This window comes from Oncorhynchus keta, chromosome 13 (genome assembly GCF_023373465.1).
Source record: "Oncorhynchus keta strain PuntledgeMale-10-30-2019 chromosome 13, Oket_V2, whole genome shotgun sequence".
NCBI lineage: Eukaryota > Metazoa > Chordata > Actinopteri > Salmoniformes > Salmonidae > Oncorhynchus > Oncorhynchus keta.
In genome coordinates this window covers 24,513,721-24,522,820 of record NC_068433.1, presented here as the reverse complement: position 1 = coordinate 24,522,820, position 9,100 = coordinate 24,513,721, and the positions used below count along the sequence as shown (strand labels likewise).

The 9,100-nt window shown below is 43.7% G+C and overlaps 1 long non-coding RNA gene across 1 annotated transcript in view; it reads left to right on the top strand.

Annotated features, from left to right (window-relative positions):
* Positions 1-844: 844 nt before the first annotated feature.
* LOC118392642 (uncharacterized) overlaps positions 845-9,100 on the top strand; it is a 34,466-nt gene continuing 26,210 nt past the window's right edge. The window contains exon 1 of the long non-coding RNA XR_008062774.1: positions 845-3,114. This is a non-coding gene — a long non-coding RNA (uncharacterized LOC118392642). The remainder of the gene's footprint in view (positions 3,115-9,100) is intronic.

The window sequence follows — 9,100 nt, the reverse complement described above, 5'->3', positions numbered from 1 at the left end:
TTTCCACTTTGGCTGCTCAAAACCACAGTATGAACTACTATTACTAAACATGTTATGCTTATTGTGTTGTGCAGTATGTGTGTTATAAACTAGCATGATGACATTGGTATGTAAACATACAATACAATATAGGAGGCGTATATGTCATGTGTCAAATCTATGTATATTATAACAAATAAATAAATAAACAGCTCTCCAAAACCAAAAACAACAGTCTGGTTGTCTTAGCCCCACTAGTGACGCCAGTGGCAAATATGAATCATAGCAGTGAGCTAAGCTAACGATGGTGTGCTGCTGTGCCGTCTGGAACTGAGCTAGGAGAACAAACTGTACCCTATCGGGACAGCCAGGACCACAACAGAGCCAAGGTGTGAAGAAAAGTCTGTGAAACCCCAATGTAAATGGTTATAGTGTGGACACTATACATAATTACTGTTGAATGTGTATGTATACTTACCTGCAGTGTAGTAGTATCACTATTCATATATGCATTGCCGTTGTCATTGGCAGTGACCGAGTTACCACAGACATGTTAGCTGCAACCTATGGAAGCCAGGATCACAACTGAACCAAGGTGTAAAAAAAAGAAGAAGTCTGTGAAGCCCAACAGATGTGCGAGAAAGCAGACCAAGCAGTGGCGTCATGCCTATTGGAACAGAGACATTTCAATAGGCAGAGAATGGGGATCCTGCATGTGCCTGCCCCTTCAGTTTAATCAATATTTAAGAAAATTGTCTGTAAGATAGTTTCTCAATTTCAGTATTGCGCATCCACCTCAAGTTGATGATGTTGTCAAGAAAAAACATGACGACAAAATCCATTTTATGCTTGTTTTAATGAAGTAATTTACATGACCATGAAAGTTTTATAAACTCTTGATAACAAACAATACATGAAGATATTGACAATTTACAAAGGCATTTTCCATAAAGAATAATTTAAACATCAGATCACAATAGGTCTTATTTACAGAATGTTTTAGGTCGTCAGGATTATTACTTGTCCCCATAATTGACGGTAAACCATTTACAAACAGAGCAATAAAACAGTTGAAACAAGGACAATGACCCAACTGGACAATGACCCAAAACAAACCTCCAGGCTGTGTACGGGCTATTTAACCAAGAAGGAGAATGATGGAGTGCTGCATCAGAAGACCTAGTCTCTACAATCATCCAAACTCAACCCAATTGAGATGGTTTGGGATGAGTTGGACCGGAGAGTAAAAGAAAAGCTGCAAACAAGTGCTCAGCATATGTCGGAATTCTTTCAAGACTGTTGGAAAAGCATTCCAGGTGACGACCTCATGAAGCTGGTTGAGAGAATGCCAAGAATGTGCAAAGCTGTCATCAAGGCGAAGGTTGGCAACTTTGAAGAATCTCAAATATATAATATATTTTGATTTGTTTAACAGTTTTTTGAATACTACATGATTCCATATATGCTATTTCATAGTTTTGATGGCTTCCTTATTATTCTACAATGTGGATAGTAAATAGTAAAAATAAGGAAGACCCTGGAATGAGTAGGTGTGTCCATACTTTGACTGGTACTGTAAATGTATAGATATACCAGTCCAATATATAAATACCTTTGCCTGCTTCACATACTATATACAGTGCCTTCAGAAAGTATTCATAGACCTTGACTTTTTGAATTTAAAATCACATTTAGATTTCGTGTCACTGATCTACACACAATACCCCATAATGTCAAAGCAAAATGATGTTTTTAGATATTTTTTACAAATGAATAAAAACTGAAAAGCTGAAATGTCTTGAGTAAATAACTTCAGGAGTATAAATATGCATACCAAGTCAGAGAATAAGTTGCACGGAAACAATTATCTGTAAGGTTCCTCAGTTGAGCAGTGAATTTCAAGCATATATTCAACCACAAAGACCAGGGAGGTTTTCCAATGCCTCGCAAAGAAGGGCACCCGTTGGTAGATGGGTCAATATGAAAAAAGCAGACATTGAATATCGCCTTGAGCATGGTGAAGTTATTACAGTTTTTCTCAGTCGCTTTGGTGCATTTCTTAGATCAAAAGTGCAATTCTTGATACTATTTGTACAAATTCAAAATCATCTAGTCACTTGTGCACATCATTAAAGCAATTCCTTATTCCTTTGAACAAATTGCAATTGATAATGTACCAGTGTCAGCTTTTTTCCACATGATCAATTGCTCATGTCATGTTGATCAAAATATAATAGATGGTTCTCTGTTGAATAGTCTTACCCCTCAAAACATCTCGGCATTAGTTCCTTGCATAAGCCATTACATGCAAAACTGTTGAACTATTTGTCATAAACTGTCAAGCATAGTTTTACACATTTCTATTAGACCTTTTGTACAAAAACGTGAATTGATGAATCGTGCAGGTGAAATTGACCCTCACTCATGAAGGAATGTAAAGTGTTCGTTCAACCAACAATCAACCAGTTGTCTAAATTGCTCAAAGTTGCATCTCATGAAGAATCAATTGGCAAGCATATATAGACAGACCACAACACAGAGTTGCAATTTCCAATAATGGATGGACCAGGAAACGAACAGGGTCAACAGCCAAGAGGAGGAAGAAGAGGAGCAAGGATGCGTGGTGGAAGGCAAAACAGAGGAAGAGGCAGAAGAGGACATAGGCGCATATCTGATGACATAAGGGCCACTATTGTAGACCATGTTGTCAATCATGGCCTTACAATGGCTGAGGCGGGTCGAAGGGTGCAGCCGAATATTGGGAGATCAACCTTGTCCTCAATAGTTCAAATGTTTCGAAGAGAGAACAGGTATGTCCACCAATGTACAGTGCACTGTTACTGTATATAAGCAGTATACTGTATACTTCCTACAATGCTTCATATTACAGTAGTCCACTTGTATTTCACAGCATACAGAAATATACTCTATACAGATACATACTGCACCTTACATGCACCCACCTGTATGTTTTACAGTAAACTGTGTGTTCGCATAGTTTTTGTCTATGTGAAAGTGTGCGATGCATCACTGCAAGATTACCTCAAACCGGTGGCAGAGGACACCTTTTCACACCTCAACAGGAGGAGGCTATTTGCACCATGAACTAAGGAGCTACGGTACCAGTATGTACAGGTAAAACATATATCTATGTAACTACTTTACAGCAACATTTTATAGTGATACATAGTACAGTAAGCATAAACTGCACACATTTCCATTGCAGTGGAAGGAACATGCAATATATGTACATTTTATGTCACTCTTCCTTACCAAAACAAATTCAACTGTGTGTTCTGGAATATAGCGCATAATGGAGTTGGAATCAAGTGAACCCTCTCACAACTTTGTATACATGGATGAGGCTGGCTTCAACCTGACCAAATGCAGAAGGCGGGGTCGGAATATCATCGGTCACAGAGCTACTGTGGATTTGCCAGGCCAACGGGAAGGAAATATCACCATGTGTGCTGCTATTTCGGAGCATGGTGTCCTAACCCATATCCCCCTTATAGGGCCATACAACACCCAGCATCTACTCAACTTTTTAGAGACTCTCTACAGGGCTCTCATCCCTGATGATGAGAGGGGTCTGTTTAGAGAGGATTTGCCAAAGTATGTGGTCATTTGTGATAATGTGAGTTTCCATCGATCAAACATCATAAGGCAATGGTTTGTGACCCACCCGAGGATGCTCGTAGAATTCCTCCCTTCTTATTCACCCTTCCTTAACCCAATTGAGGAATTATTTTCAGCATGGAGGTGGAAGCTGTATGATCGTCAGCCACACACACAGATGACCCTGCTGGCTGCAATGGATACAGCATGTGAGGACATCACAGTAGATGCCTGCAGAGGATGGATAAGGCATTCCAAAAGATTCTTTCCACGTTGCATTGGAAGGGAAAATATCCGGTGTGATGTGGATGAGAATATGTGGGCCTACAGACAGGAACGTCTGGATGTGTAGAGACAGCACAACAGTGTTGCGGGCAAAGTTGTGCCTTAGGGGTGGTTTCCTGTGTTTCTTTCTAATTTCGTTTTTTTCCCTTTGTGCCCCTTGGGTTGTCCAGTCTCTTTCAATCAATAACCCACATACAGTAATATGTAAATAGTACTGTTGAAATTGATATATGCCATAGAAGTGCAGCCTTGCGCGTTTTCAATACAGTAACTGTCATCCAAACTGTAGCCTAAGTTTACATCAGCTAATACTGTCAAAGTACACAGTTACATTGACAACATGCCTAAACATTTTGACGACCTTGTTCGTGAAAGATGACTCAATGCCTTATCATTCTGATGACACTGACATGATCATATTTACTTTTGAGAGATGTACTAAGGATTTGTAGTGACTGACGAGCTTTAGAAACATATCTATAGTATATTGCAGTTTGTACAAATTGTTCTGAGAAATGCACTTATTATTTTGCACATGTTAGGGATGATGTCATAAGGTGAATGCACCAATTTGTAAGTCGCTCTGGATAAGAGCGTCTGCTAAATGACTTAAATGTAAATGTAAATGTAATGTGAAAAATGCACCAAAGCGACTGAGAAAAACTGTAATTACACTTTGGATGGTGTATCAATAAAACACCCAGTCACTAAAATGACGAGACAGCCTACAGGGAGGAGGGGAGGGCTCTGGGAGTGTGGTGCCTGGAAAACAACCTCTCACTCAACGTCAACAAAACAAAGGAGATGATCATGGACTTCAGGAAACATCAGAGGGTGCACCCCCCTATCTACATTGACGGGACCACAGTGGAGAAGGTGGAAAGCTTCAAGATCCTTGGCATACACATCACTGACAATCTGAAATGGACCACCCACACAGACTGTGTGGTCGGTAGAAAACTGTGATAGGGAGAGATTGAATATTACATTTACATTTAAGTCATTTAGCAGACGCTCTTATCCAGAGCGACTTACAAATTGGTGCATTCACCTTATGACATCCAGTGGAACAGCCACTTTACAATAGTGCATCTAAATCTTTTAGGGGGGTGAGAAGGATTACTTATCCTATCCTAGGTATTCCTTAAAGAGGTGGGGTTTCAGGTGTCTCCGGAAGGTGGTGATTGACTCTGCTGTCCTGGCGTCGTGAGGGAGTTTGTTCCACCATTGGGGGGCCAGAGCAGCGAACAGTTTTGACTGGGCTGAGCGGGAACTGTACTTCCTCAGTGGTAGGGAGGCGAGCAGGCCAGAGGTGGATGAACGCAGTGCCCTTGTTTGGGTGTAGGGCCTGATCAGAGCCTGGAGGTACTGAGGTGCCGTTCCCCTCACAGCTCCGTAGGCAAGCACCATGGTCTTGTAGCGGATGTGAGCTTCAACTGGAAGCCAGTGGAGAGAGCGGAGGAGCGGGGTGACGTGAGAGAACTTGGGAAGGTTTAACACCAGACGGGCTGCGGCGTTCTGGATGAGTTGTAGGGGTTTAATGGCACAGGCAGGGAGCCCAGCCAACAGCGAGTTGCAGTAATCCAGACGGGAGATGACAAGTGCCTGGATTAGGACCTGCGCCGCTTCCTGTGTGAGGCAGGGTCGTACTCTGCGGATGTTGTAGAGCATGAACCTACAGGAACGGGCCACCGCCTTGATGTTAGTTGAGAACGACAGGGTGTTGTCCAGGATCACGCCAAGGTTCTTAGCACTCTGGGAGGAGGACACAATGGAGTTGTCAACCGTGATGGCGAGATCATGGAACGGGCAGTCCTTCCCCGGGAGGAAGAGCAGCTCCGTCTTGCCGAGGTTCAGCTTGAGGTGGTGATCTGTCATCCACACTGATATGTCTGCCAGACATGCAGAGATGCGATTCGCCACCTGGTCATCAGAAGGGGGAAAGGAGAAGATTAATTGTGTGTCGTCTGCATAGCAATGATAGGAGAGACCATGTGAGGTTATGACAGAGCCAAGTGACTTGGTGTATAGCGAGAATAGGAGAGGGCCTAGAACAGAGCCCTGGGGGACACCAGTGGTGAGAGCGAGTGGTGAGGAGATAGATTCTCGCCATGCCACCTGGTAGGAGCGACCTGTCAGGTAGGACGCAATCCAAGCGTGGGCCGCGCCGGAGATGCCCAACTCGGAGAGGGTGGAGAGGAGGATCTGATGGTTCACAGTATCGAAGGCAGCCGATAGGTCTAGAAGGATGAGAGCAGAGGAGAGAGAGTTAGCTTTAGCAGTGCGGAGCGCCTCCGTGATACAGAGAAGAGCAGTCTCAGTTGAATGACTAGTCTTGAAACCTGACTGATTTGGATCAAGAAGGTCATTCTGAGAGAGATAGCGGGAGAGCTGGCCAAGGACGGCACGTTCAAGAGTTTTGGAGAGAAAAGAAAGAAGGGATACTGGTCTGTAGTTGTTGACATCGGAGGGATCGAGTGTAGGTTTTTTTCAGAAAGGGTGCAACTCTCGCTCTCTTGAAGACGGAAGGGACGTAGCCAGCGGTCAGGGATGAGTTGATGAGTGAGGTGAGGTAAGGGAGAAGGTCTCCGGAAATGGTCTGGAGAAGAGAGGAGGGGATAGGGTCAAGCGGGCAGGTTGTTGGGCGGCCGGCCGTCACAAGACGCGAGATTTCATCTGGAGAGAGAGGGGAGAAAGAGGTCAGAGCACAGGGTAGGGCAGTGTGAGCAGAACCAGCGGTGTCGTTTGACTTAGCAAACGAGGATCGGATGTCGTTGACCTTCTTTTCAAAATGATTGACGAAGTCATCTGCAGAGAGGGAGGAGGGGGGGGAGGATTCAGGAGGGAGGAGAAGGTGGCAAAGAGCTTCCTAGGGTTAGAGGCAGATGCTTGGAATTTAGAGTGGTAGAAAGTGGCTTTAGCAGCAGAGACAGAGGAGGAAAATGTAGAGAGGAGGGAGTGAAAGGATGCCAGGTCCGCAGGGAGGCGAGTTTTCCTTAATTTCCGCTCGGCTGCCCGGAGCCCTGTTCCCAGTCCAGTTGGCTGGAGTGTCTGTAAAACACTCCAGCCAACTGGTCTGTGCACGCTCTGAGGATGCGGCTAGGGATATTGTCTGGGCCGGCTGCCTTGCGACGGTTAAAACGCTTAAATGTCTTACTCACGTCAGCCACAGAGAACAAGAACCCACAGTTCTTGGGAGCGGGCCGTGTCGGTGACACTGTGTTATCCTCAAAGCGGGCAGAGAAGGTGTTTAGCTTGTCCGGGAGCAAGACGTCAGTGTCCGCGACGTGGCTGGTTTTCCCGTTGTAATCCATGATTGTTTGTCGACCCTGCCACATTGTTCATGCATCTGTGCCGTTGAATTGCGTCTCCACTTTGTCTCTGTACTGAGGTTTGCCTGTTTGATTGCCTTACGGAGGAAATAACTACACTGTTTGTATTCAACCATATTCCCAGTCACCTTGCCATGGATAAATGCGGTGGTTTGCGCTTTCAGTTTTGCGCAAATGCTGGCATCTATCCACAGTTTTTGGTTTGGGTAGGTTTTAATAGTCACAGTGGGAACAACATATCCTATACACTTCCTGATGAACTCAGTCACCGTGTTTGTGTACACGAAAATGTTATTCTCATAGGCTACCCGGAACATATTCCAGTTTGGGAGATCAAAACAACTTGAAGCATGGATTCCGATGGGTCAGACCAGCGTTGAATAGACCTTAGCACGGGTACTTCCTGTTTGAGTTTCTGTCTATAGGAAGGGAGGAGCAAAATGGAGTCGTGATCTGATTTGCCGAAGGGGGGTCCTTGTAGGCATCTCGAAAGGGGGAGTAGAAGTGTTCCAGTGTTTTTCCAGAGTGAGTACTACAGTCAATGTGTTGATAGAACTTCGGTAGTGTTTTCCTCAAATTTGCTTTGTTAAAATCCCGAGCTACAATAAATATGACCTCAGGATATGTGGTTTCCAGTTTGCATAAAGTCCAGTGTAGTTCCTACAAGATCCCAGAAATATTCCAGATGCACAAAAAGCTTATTTCTCTCTAATTTGGAGCACAAATGTGTTTGTATCCCTGTTATTGAGCATTTCTCCTTTGTCAAGATAATCCATCCACCTAACAGGTGTTGCATATTAAGAAGCTGATTAAACAGCATGATCATTACACAGGCCACTCCAAAAAGTGCAGTTTTGTCACACAACATAATACAACCAATGTCTTGAGTTTTGAGGAGCGTGCAATTGGCATGCTGACTGCAGAAATGTCCACCAGAGCTCTTGCCAGAGAATTGAATGTTAATTTCTCTACCATAAGCCACCTCCAATGTCGTTTTAGAGAATTTGTCAGTACGCCCAACCGGCCTCACAACCGCAGACCACGTGTATGGGGTTGTGTGGTTGAACGGTTTGCCCCATGATGGAGGTGGGGTTATGGTATGGACAGGTATAAGCTACGGACAACAAACACAATTGCAATTTATTGATGACAATTTGAATGCACAGAGATATTGTGACAAGATCCTGAGGCCCATTGTTGTGCCATTCATCCGCCGCCATCACTCCATGTTTCAGCATGATAATGCATAGCCCCATGTCGCAAGGATCTGTACACAATTCCAGGAAACTGAAATTGTCCCAGTTCTTCCATTGCCTGCATATTTACCAGACATGTCTCTCTTTGAGCATGTTTGGGATGCTCTGAATCAACGTGTACGACAACATGTTCCAGTTCCCGCCAATATCCATCTACTTCGCACAGCCATTGAAGGAGTGAAACAACATTCTACAGGCCACAATCAACAGCCTGATTAATATGCAAATAAGGTGTGTTGTGCTGCATGAGGCAAATGGTGGTCATGCCAGATACTGACCGATTTTCTGATCCACACCTCTACTTTTTTTTAAAAATCATATGAAATCCATAGATTAGGGCCTCATTCATTTATTTAAATTGGCAAATTTCCTTATATCATTTGTCGCAATAAAGAAAGTTTGACAAAATAAAATCCACCCCTGTCGAATGGATAAAAATGTTGTTGATCTTTAAAAATAAAACTCCTATATCTGCCGTTTCCATTACACATGTCACAATCACATTTTTTGTTGACATTACTTTTGTCGAATACAACTGGGTCAATGGAAACCTGCCTACTGTCTGTGTTCTTAGGGCACATGGGGTGTATTCATTCTGCCGATTCTGTTGCAAAACGTTTCTTAAATGGA